Here is a 12,140-nt window from a genome sequence, read left to right as displayed (position 1 = left end):
AGGGAAACTGCTTCAGTTCTCAGCATGTGGGCCAAGAATACTGAATACTTCGTCTAACAAGTCGGCACATTTGTGTTATCAGACTTAGGCTTCTTACACACGATCAGCAGTAAAAACCGCTCTGTACTGGCAGTGCCATTGTGTTTCTATGGGAAGAGCGGTGCCACCCTTTGCTTGATGTAGCACCCAAACATTGCCACTGTGCACTACATTTATTATTTTTTCCTTGCTTTAATCTTGGTTGATATAAATGAGAAAACATGTGCTTTGTGGCTAAGCTTGAAGAAATACATGCAAGCAGACGAGGTCAAATAATGAATCAATGTTTTGAAATTCAGCGAACTCTATGACAACGATCATAACCGCAATGGTATGTTGCATGCCCTTGATCTCTGCAAGTGACAAATCTATGTGCTACACAAGTTCAAGGCACATTTCTTATGTGAATGCATTTTTACACTGAGAGAAACCTGGGATAGTAGATCTTGACTTTTGTTCTGTGATACACCGGCACTGAAAGCCAATCCTGAGAAAGCTCTTGTCAAACAAGTCACATACAGGGGAGAAACGGGAGATCTAAGAGCACCGGCATTCAACAAAATGCAATGTAAGGATGCACACACACTAAATGAAACCGCCGACAGCTTTCAGGCATAACTGTCGCAATCTCTGTTGAGAGGTATACAGTACATGTCAGGCCTCATTACACGAACAGAAGCTTTTTAGTGCAATTTTAAAGAATAGTTGCACACAATGAGTCCTACATTAACATGCACAAGGAATAACAGACGCATTCACACAGGGTTTGTATCATTCCAGGTGTCAGTCTGCAGCCACACAATGCAGAACTCTGCCCACTTCTTCCCAGAAGTGCTGGCTACTTTATTTAAGCTTAATCAGAGGAACTAAAGACTGTGTGTGTTAGAAGAGGAAAGAGAAAGACAAAGCACAGCCATGTCTGGAACAGTTACAGTAATTTCAGTCATTTTTCATCAGTATAAATCTTGAACAATTTGTCAGAAATCTTCCCTTAATTATATGAACATCCATTCTCACAGAGGACCCAAGTAGAAAAAAAGTATGTTGAGATGCAGAGAAAGAAAGAAGATAATAACTTCAGCATGCAGTGTGTTCAGTTTTCCTCTCTTCTCTTGTCTCCACTTCTCTCCATGGAGTTTGTTTTGGAGAGACATTCTGCTCCCATTGTTTCTCTATGCGTGCTGCCTCTCTCGCTCTATCTACACAGCCATCTTGCTGTCTTTGCCAGTTTTCTGTTGCTTTGAAGTGTATTGTGCTTTCCTCGCTCAGACAGCCTCGACTGCCCTGTGCTGGGCTCTGGCACGAACCTGACAGGGAAGAGGCTAATGCAGAAATGCAAGTAATTAAAGCTGAGTGTGTGTCTGTGTGTGTGTGTAGCTGTACATGTGCACAATCATCATCTCCCCAGGCTTGCAATGTCTAATTAAAACATGCAATGTCGTCTCCTGTCATTCCCAGGCAGCAAACTCTGGAACCGAAAAAAGGGTAAAAAAGCTGCAGTTCCTTATAAGAAGCCACTTGAGGCTTATTTCAAAGGTGAGTCAACCCCCATTAGACCCTAAGTTTACTCAAGTGCTCTTTTTTGAGTCAAGTCTCCATACGTACCAAGTCTGGAAATTGTTGGATCCCCCCACCCCCCCACCCCCAATAACGTGCATGTTATCACAGTACTCAGATGGTGTACTGCTCAAACCTTGACAATTTGTCCACCTGCCACTCACTCTGCCTAACATGAGCATGCTAGATGCGAGTTCACTGCATTCTTAACTTATTTGGATGAATGAATAATAAACTCCAGCCAGCTGCTTTAAAGATAAAATCCATCAGATTATTAATCAGCCACTGGAGTAGGCCAACTGACTTTGACAATTTTCTGCTTGTCAAGCCCTTGCTCATCTCCACAGCCACCCTTTAGTCCAAATCAGGTCACTCATGGCTCAAACAAACCAAAGAAGCAGCAGCCAAAAAGTCAAACTCTTGCCTTTATGGAAGCAATCTACACACCAATGAATTGCCAAATTGGCCTTGTCTATTCATAAAGTCTGTGGCCCTCCCTATTCTATCTGATCGCTGGATCATCCATTAAATCCTTTTAAAGTCCTTAGCTTTATGCATGTTTTTCTCCTTTTCTTCAAGCAGCTCTAACTGAGATGATCCACAGCCCTGGACTTATAAGCAGTACCTTGGTATACCTAGCAAGCTGCTCAGGGTGGCCTCAGACCAGATCACACAATGTCTTGGCTTAGGTACCTTTAATCAACCAGACATTTTCCAAACTGCAACAGCGAGCCCAGATTATTTTTAGAGCCCACTGGGGTCTTAGACTCAGGAAATTACACCTTCTCCTGTTCTCTGACTCACAAGAACATGAGCTTGAACTGTCCTCCAAACATCCCATCACCTCCTAACAGCGACAGAGAAATGAGCAAACTCCTCAAAGCATGAGCAGCAATCACTTTGACATTTTCAAGAAGTAAAAGGATGAAAAAGAAAGGTGAGATGGCAACAGGAGAGAGTAGGTGAGCAAAACAGAATGAAGGTGACAGATTTGTTTAATAAGGTTTTGAGCCCTATGTCCATGTGGTAGAAAAACATGGCTTGCATTTTATACTGTACATATGAGAACAGGATAATGCAAAGAAACTGGTCTGACTGAAGGAGCCAAAACTGAGACCATTTCATCTGGAGACCATGATACATTTGTCTGAGATCTTACAGAGTATATTGATTGTGGTTCTGTAGCTGAGCACGGGTTCAAATTCTGCCAAATAGTCTGAAGTAAAAGACTGAGTTTTACAGAGGGGGAATACTGTTTCCAGCAGTGAAGATCGATCTTAACGATGATGGTTTCCAAACACTTGTCAGAATTAAATCGCCTTTTGCGCTTGTCCAAGTGCAAAACGAGAGAGTAAAACGAGTCGAAGCAACATTAGAATTTATTGCTGGTCATTTTCCAGGCATTGAAATTTAAGATTTTATTCATTAATGGTTTTATTCTGAACTTATCTTGAAGCAGGGCAAAGTGGTACTGTTTGTTCATAGCTCCACGACACCATGGCTAATGCCTTATATACCGTATCCAATGGAAACAATTATCACCAGCATAGGCCATACATACAGGACAACAGCAGTCAGGCTCAGGAAGGGAGGAGACTGTTTTCTGGAAATTATAACAAATGGATCAAAGTCTAAACAGACTGCTACAGTAATGAATACTGTCACCCAGGAAATGAACATGCACAGGAAACAATCACCGACGGATGAGCTCAGAGATCAAAACTAAGAGGACGACCAATGGAAGTCTTCAGTGCCCGTCATACAGAGAGGGACACAGAGAGTGTCTGCCAGCACTATCGGACCTGAATAACTGAAGGGAGGAGAAAAGACGTCTTGTGACTCAGAGCCTGTCCTCAAATCTGTTGTCACGAGAAGGACACTTGTAATGTCAGAAGAAGAAAAAGAAATAATGAGACAAAAGGCCCAAAGGATACAGTGTCTAATAGCTGTTCCTTGTAGTGGATGAAACTGAAACCATCCCTCATCTGGATAGATTTAGATTAATTACAGTAAGTACTGAGTTTAGCCGGATAATCTAAAATGACACGGCACACAGAGACAGAGAGACACACACACAAAAAGAGAGGGATTCTTAAACTTTCAACCATCCAAATAAAGCAATTTTTGGACAGTCTTTTTACTTTGGGTAGTTTTTTTCTTTTTTCATTTTTCTATTAAAGAGCGAAGAAGAGCCGCTTAGGGTTTTTCCTCATCTCGCAGAGACATTTTGGCTTAAGCTTGGGACATCTAGTTCCCTCACATAACAGCCTGCAGCTCTTTTCTATCTGAGCACGCTGTATGACTGTCGGCCGAGGGAAAGAACATTGTACTGTAATGGTCATTTTAAATCAGCGCACATACATAAAGACTTTTATTTATTCACACAAACACAAAAGCTAAGTGTTTGATGTTTGTTTTCATGTTTTCCTTCCAAATGAGTGGAAGGAAAATGTTGGTATGTATGTCTGTGTCTGGTGTCCATAAGACAAAACCTGAACAAGAGGATAAAATGTGAGTCATAGGACACAATAGTTTCTAAAACACGAAAAAACACTGTTAGTTTCATTGATACATAGATAAATATATACTGTAAATACAAAAAAAGTGTTCTGAACTGAGTCAACTAACCCTAACATTTAATCATAACCCCAAAATAGAAAACTGAGTAGGAACAGACTACTAAATATTTTACAGATAACTTGTCCAACAAATTTGGATTTTTGCAACAACAGCACAAATTCACAAAGATTCCAAAATCCTTATTTTTTGAACTTTTTCTCTTTGGTTTAATCTTGACTTTGACAAACCTAAAGAAAAAGGTTAAAACCTGCAAAAACAAATGTCGGCAGTAGGAACTGTGATTCTTAATCACAAATAATGTGTTTTTCCCCTTCTTTAATTGAAGTATAACTATAATTGTATTTGTCTGGTTGAAGAACAACTGTTGTCCTTTATTGCTTTCATACTCAACACAACAGCTCTTGTGCTTGTAAAATAGAGTTTTCCATGCTGCTGAATTCATCCAGGGATTGTCTGAACAGTGCAATAATGTTTTAAGTTCTCCTCGTTACACATTTTTGCACCTGTGAAATTGGTTCGGCTGGTGTAGATTACCTTGAATGGGACTTCAGTGAGAGGAGCAGCAGGCGCTGCCCTGGAGACGGCCCAGCACATGCCTGTCTAATGGCAGTGATATGTGAGTGGGACAGAGCACGCTCCGCACACTGCGCCTCATTGATGAAGACGGGAAGACTTTCCTCTGACCAGGCATGGAATAGCCAGGTGGTCTGCCCTTGACATTTTTCATCCGTGCAAATTTGGTGTGTGTGGGGTATCTCGCATTAAAGAGAGAGAAACAGTCAGTAAGAGAGAGAAAGAGAGGAGGGAATTATGCTTTTTCTTTTCCAAAGTTTATGTTGTCCAAAACCAGCAGAGGTGTATGTTAGCCAGACTGGAAGAGGACAGATGAAGTGGTTTTGGAACAGACCTGCTGCCAATGTGAGAATGCTGTTCTTCCACTAACACAGTAGAGTAACTCCGTCTGCCCACTGGACTACTGAAAAGCACCTTTGTACTTAACAATTAAGCAGTTTGTTCTTACCTTCATTCATCTGGGCAGGGTTTGTTCTAGACTCACGTTCTTATGCAACATGTCACATTCTTTCACTTATGCACTTTTCACTTTTACCTCCCAGACGCCCGCTCCTGCTGGCCACAAACAAAACCCATGAAGTGATTCTCTCAAGGACGACAAACAGACACAGTAGTTACTATAGAAAATCATTAGAATAAGATAGATAATTGCAATCTAAGTTACCCACTGAGATGTCTTACTTTAATTTAGTTTAAGTTATTTGCACATTATTATAAAAAAAGAAGAATGATTATGCAGTGGAGATTAGAAGCAACACAAATGGCTGAAGAAGAAACCTAGCGATAAAGGTGATAAGAACAATGACATAGAGACGCATGCTTACAAACAAATAAATCCCAGTAAGATCCAAGAAGCATGTACCATTGCATGCCTTTGTTAAGTCAGTGACCTTTTCAAAAACTTTTGAAGTGATGATAATGTAGAGATTTAGGTAGTTTGCTGCTCTGTATTCCAATGTATACATTTTAAGGGAAGTTGAGTTATAAATTATAAGTGTAGCATTTCAATAAGAAATGAAGTGCGGTTACTATACAAATATTAAATAGTGCACATCATCTATAACTTAGTTTGTGTATCATTCTGCTGTTCTTCATCTTGACAAAATGATTGTGTTTGCAACATGTTCCTCCGCTTCCTTTTTTTTTTAAATACATTTTTTGAATCAACACAACAAACACAAACAAGATCCTATATCAATCATAAAAAGTATTGCTGAGCACAAACTGTTTTTTTCTTCACATTATTCATTTTGTGACTTTTCCAATCACCATGCTTTCATTGCTATATAACTCTGCTATGGATAAAAGCCTCTGCGAAATGAACCCATTCTAATGATTTTTATTAATGCTTAACATATCTCTAATAAATGCTTTCAAAGAGGAAGATGGAAAAAAAAGTTGTTGCCAAAGATTTCAGAACTTTCCCATTTCTCGCATTGAGATAAAACAGTACAGCTGAAATAAGTTCAAGACTTCTCTTCTCCCTCCTCATCTTGAACCGAAATAACTCGGAGTGCAGTCACTCTGTTCATAAAATTGATTACCGGAGAAAATCCAGAAATTTTATTGCAATTGCATCATAAAAAGAGCCCTTACTCTCTTGTTTTTAACTTTGTGTCAGAGTTGTTCATGTTGATAAATGGGGAAGGTTGTGATAATAAGCGTGCGTGAGCTGCTCTGCAAAGGACTTAATCTCTACATAATTGCTCTTGAAACTACAGAGGGAAAAAGTGAAAATATTCAGCTGCAGGATATCGCAGGACTGGAATATAATGTCACAGAAATCCAATATAATAAATGCTGATTTAAGTGAGGCTGGGGTTGTATCGAAGCCAGCTTCTTTAAACCACATGAAACTCATTTCAACCATCAGCTTTGTTTCACATACTTAATTTAGCAAAAGACCCCTTGGTAATTTCTTGCTGTAATTCGGCAGCTCTAAGTGCTCAGATGAGACTACAAATCTCAGAATAGTCAGCTATTTGACTAAACTGTGAACGAGTGTGGGGGTTTCAGTATATCAGAGAAAAGGAGACTTTTTTGAAAGCTTCAAAAAGTAGCTGTTGAAAGCTGACATAAATGCCAAGACCTTTTCTCCCATCAGCCAAAAAATGTTATCATACGATCTTTTAGTGAGATATGGGAAAAATCCTTCCCTGTTTGTTGAAACTCCTATCTGACTGTTTCTCAACAGAGGTGAAGTCTGATCCTTATCTGATGACCCCGGCTGTTATAGAGACGCACAGACACACACATAAACAAAAGGATGAGGAGATAGCGAGAGAGGGGAAAAACGGGTCCTCACTGTCCTCATTGACATATTTAGGATTTTATGTTGAAGGACGAGCAGATCGATGGATAAACAAGCGCACATATACGCGGGTTCTAACAGATAAAGTGACAGAAAAGTGTTTAACAATACAGCTCATAAATCACAGCAGAATGACACCAAAAAACACTCTCTAAAGCCAGGCTCAGACTACTTAAGTTTTAGGCCAATTTATTCCTGATTCTGAGTCCCAACAATCAAGAAACAAATCTGGTTTAGGCATCTGATCAGTGCAGATTCAAACCAGACTATCTGGTTATGTAAGAGGTTTACAGATCCTGTCTTAAACCCCTTTAGCTGCCTGCAGATTTATTGGGACCACCCTATGAATCAAGGATGATAAATCAAACAAACAAAGTCACAACTCTTGTTTAGTTCCCTGCGTGTTGTTAGAATTAAACTGAACATATGTCAAGAAACAACTGCCTGGCTACTGTCATAATTGAGTCTGGCTAATGTTAGCACAAGCTAACTTGCGCTAATATTACTTCTCGGTTAAAGAGGTATGTGTATGCTACTGCAAGTATGTCAGTGTAAGTATGCTAGTGCTAGTTGGACCACGACTCATACAGTAGCCTGTGCTCGTATTAAACACTCAACAGCTGAGACAGGAATGTTTTAGACGTAAAGTGGGACACTCAACCAAAAGATAACAAGTAACTAAGTAACGTATGGTCTGCTGCCTCTTCTGTCCCTCTCTGTTGCAGGTTGGTGCAGCGATTGGATAATTGGTCTCGCCTGCGTTAATCAGGCTGCAGGACTATAAGGGCAGTATGGCTGCTGCTTGAGGAGGCAAAAAATTCATTTCGTGTGCTGGAGCCGGAGGCTACAAGAGGGAAAGCTGCTCACTGTGGAAAGGATCAACAGTGATTTATTGACAAGTTTAGTTGTGTTTTCTTTGTTTTAGGAGAATGTTTTTTTTCTTAGTTCATATTCTAGTTGTTTTTTTTAGTAATTTACAATGTAAATACAACCTTGCTTTATTTTTGTTACAAATCTCTAGTCTCCATTCTTTAAATGATCCTGATTCATTAATAGTTGTTCCTTCCCGCATCCCTTAGAAATTTGGGGAACGTAACAGGTTGTGTGATACAGTTTCCCTCGTCAGTCGCTTCCCTCATGGAACGCCTAAATGCATGATGCTGGGGAGAGAAAGAGAGCGAGCAGGTGTGCATGTGATCTAAAGTGATGCGGCTTTGCTCACTCATCTGTTCTTTGTACAACCAAGCATTTGTTTGCAATGTCCATACTGTGGCATTGACATTGATACTGTGCCCCTCAATATTGTGATCGTAGACAAAACAAAAAATACAACAAGGGGATAAACATCCTTCAGATTTCATGTCATGGGTCAAAAAAACTGTGAGATCAAAAGAGCTGACGTCGTTCATTCCAGCAAATTAAAACATCAGAAAGCCAGACGATCATTTTTTCTACACTTCCAGTCATTTAGATGCTGATGGAATTACTCAGGCTCAGCCTGACTTGGGGTTGCTTTGAGAATTTAACTTGGGGTAAAAACAAATCCATTACAGTACAGTTAAGTTTCACTGTCTGGCTCCAAACTGCAGCCTTTTCTGAATCTAATAATATTTCCACTTTGAAACGATCCTAACCCATTTTCTTAAAACTACACAGATCAAGTGGTGAAAACACGTCATGGGGTAAAGGTTACTCTTAACTTTGTCCAGCTTGTAATGAAATTGATGAAGTCACTCAAAAAGGGTTTCTGTTTTTCTGAAAATGACTAAATGTGCCACGTGTGAGTTTAGTTAAGAGATCTGTGAAAAATCATTTCCTCCAGCGGGTGTGTACTCTCACAATTGTTCTTTTTACTTCTTTTCCCTCCACTCCCGTCTCACTTCTTCTCATTTTAGCTGACTGGACTGTAAAGTCCCAGGTACGTGCATCCATGTGCAATTTGAAAATCAAACATTCCCCCTGTGCTTCTTAAAATGTGCTGACAGACAAGACTCGAGCTTACATACCCGAGTCAGAGGAAACATTTTTTCCACGCAGAGATATTGAGCTGGATATGCACGCTTACACACATGTACCAATTGTGTGAATTCTAACACTGTGGTAGGAAGTTTAACCCAAAAACGCTGACGAGAGCCGTCATCTATGGCCTCGGTACAATAACACGAGGTATGCGGCTACTTGTGTTTGTATGCGGTGTATATGAGTGTCACAAGATTCAGAAGAGGGATCCTGTTAGTCAAAGGTTTTAACTGGAAACTGACCACACACACATACTTTAAAAAAGGCCCTCTGCCCCAATTTGAGTATCCCTTTATCCTTTCTGTCTCGTTACATTCGGCTCCATGACGGTGATCTGGTCAAAGAGCTGTTACAAAGACTCTGATTCGGGGGAGCTGAAGCTGCTTGTAAGGGCTGACAGTGAGGGGAGAGGTGTATGTGTGTGTAAGCGTGTGTGGCAGAGGGAGGAGAAGTTATCACATTGTTTGATTCTGACCCCATGTGTAAGCCCACACATCTCAAGGAGGTGCATTCGATACTAGAACAAGAACAACAGAAGGAGAAGCAAGATTGGATGTAAAACGGGCAGACAGACAAAAAATATAGACATAAAAGGCAGAACTACTTGCGGTGACAAAAATTGTGCTCATGAATGGCAAAGACGGGAACGAGCAAAACCCTGTCAGTATCTCTTCACAGCTGTCCAGAGTGATGGGCATGTACGAGTCAAGCACTATGTAACTGTGTGGTGCTAAAGTCTTCTAACATAATTTCATCACATTTCAGCAACTATGTGCAATAGTCGCCCTTGACGGAGTCATTCCTGACCTGTGGCTGAGTGAACCTGCTGGACTCGGGCAGAAAGCAGTCACACTGTATAAGCCGGATATTTCCTGGTGTCAGATCTGCCAGGTTTTGTGCAGGTCTGCGACATTCTCTGAGAACTAAAGCTCTCTGCTACAGGTTTATTTTGTTTGTTTGTGTGTCTGCATGAACAGGATTATGGATCTTTATCCATTGTGGTGTGTGGACTGGCTGACCCTGCAAACATTGTTTGCAAACCAGCAGGATAAGGAGGCAGACTTTCAGATTATATGGCTCATTTGGAAAACTAGAAGAATTTATGAAGTAGAACTGCTTTGGCGGGGAGTGGTTTTTGCTTTTGCATCTTTGGAATGTTATATTTGAGGGGTCCAAATAATTTTTCATAAAAATATTATTATTTAAAAAGAAAGTGTACCAGTTGTGGAAGTTACCCCTTACCCTGTTTTAAGTCTGTGTTGACGATCCTCTGATGGAGAACTTGGACATGATGTCAAGTCAACTCTATTTGTTCAACTGTTATGTGTTTAGCTGAAGCTGAAGTTCATGTCAAACATACCTAAGAAGAGAGAAAAACATGACAATTAATTACTAAACGCACTTTACTTATAAAAACAGTTGCTCTTAAATACAGTATGCTCTGACAAATCTTCTTATGATAATTTAATTGGTTTCTTCAGCAGCTATGTCCCGGTCACAGCTTGCAGTTACAGTCATTGTCAGTGTGTACGTGTGTGTGTGTGTGTGTGTGTGTGTGTGCGTGTGTGTGTGTTTTAGAAAGTGGGACAGACAGAAAATGAAACAGAGTGAAATCAGTGAGAGGAGACACTGGTTTGTGTTTCGCACATTTTGACAGTTTTGCAAGCTAATCCCTATTGTTGCTGCATTGCAAGCTGGGAGGTGTGTGTGTGTGTGTGTGTGTGTGTGTGTGTGTGTGTGTGTGTTGTTGGGGGGGGGCTAACTTCATTATGCTGTTAGACCTCCTTACTCTTCCCCATACAAAGTAAGTTATATAGAGAAGATATTTTTCCACGCTTTCTGTTTCTTGTGTTCAGTCAAAGAAAAGACATACAACATACTTCTGTGTCTGTTGTCTTTCACACTCCATCTTCTTGTGTGGTTTGGATTTCAAACTCCGCTTGGGCTGCATATCTGGGCTGCTGGCCACCTTACACACAAGCCTTTCCGTTTAAGAATCTCCCTGACACGCACGCGCACACGCGCACACACACGCACGCGCGCGCGCACGCACGCACGCACGCACGCACGCACGCACGCACACACACACACACACACACACACACACACACACACACACACACACACACACACACACGCGCGCGCACACGCGCGCACACACACACACACACACACACACACACACACACACATACAATTGCTGAGACACTCTTTTCAGACCATGCTAAACCTTTAGGCCCAACAATACAGGCTGGGCCTAATCTTGTATCTCTTAGCCAATGAGAGAGCTGGAAACTAGAGAGTGGAATTGATTGGCCTGTGGCCACAGGGGCCAGTTAGGGGAAAGAGAACAAGAGGAGACAACCATTGTTGATTGATTACCATGAAAGACACTTTTGTTAGCGACTTGAAGGCAGTGCACTGTGCGTGTAGTGAGAGGAAACGCTAGCAGTCTTAAAATAGGTCATTGCTCCAATGTGTGTACAAGATACGAGATAGTAAGGTGTGCACGAGACTATCCCACCATCCCTTCAAGACGGAGTAAGGTTCACAGATTATTAGCTGTGAGTTGTATTGATTAGCTTTGGTGCAAAGGTTAGCAGAGTTGTGAATAACACAACTCTTTGCTGAAAAGATCAGGAGCAGAGTGATGGAAGAGAAGAAGAAAGGAAATATGATCCAAAGCTTTGGCCAAATGGATTTTAATCAAATCATCACTTTATAGCAACTAAAATTACTGACTAAGTTATACTGATGACAATTTAGGGTCAATTACAGCTCAAGCCGTCCTTTCTTCGCACATTGCAGGGAATGAAAACTGCTCCAAGAGGAGATTGGGCTTTTTCTTTGCTGGCAGCCAGAAAAATCACATTGCATTGTCTACACACACCAATAAGTCAACAGGGATTTAAACTGTCGCACAGGAAGATGAGGTTCAATCATAGTCAGCTTCATTCTGAAGTTAAAAAATGATTAGATAGTGCAGTAATCGTATTCGTAATCCTTTGGCTTTGGAAGGGAAAGTATGGCCAATGTATCTTAAAACTATACTGCTGCTTGG

The 12,140-nt window shown here is 40.8% G+C and overlaps 1 protein-coding gene across 1 annotated transcript in view; it reads left to right on the top strand.

Moving 5' to 3' along the window:
- Positions 1-10,815, top strand: part of crtac1b (cartilage acidic protein 1b) — a 66,839-nt gene extending 56,024 nt beyond the window's left edge. Inside the window, exon 16 of the transcript XR_013780716.1 lies at positions 10,781-10,815. The gene's annotated coding sequence lies outside the window, so the exon portion shown is untranslated. The remainder of the gene's footprint in view (positions 1-10,780) is intronic.
- Positions 10,816-12,140: the final 1,325 nt, after the last annotated feature.

The sequence above is a fragment of the Symphodus melops genome (genome assembly GCF_947650265.1).
Source record: "Symphodus melops genome assembly, chromosome: 15".
NCBI lineage: Eukaryota > Metazoa > Chordata > Actinopteri > Labriformes > Labridae > Symphodus > Symphodus melops.
Note: the sequence above shows the minus strand (reverse complement) of the source record. Positions and strands in the feature narration are given on the sequence as shown.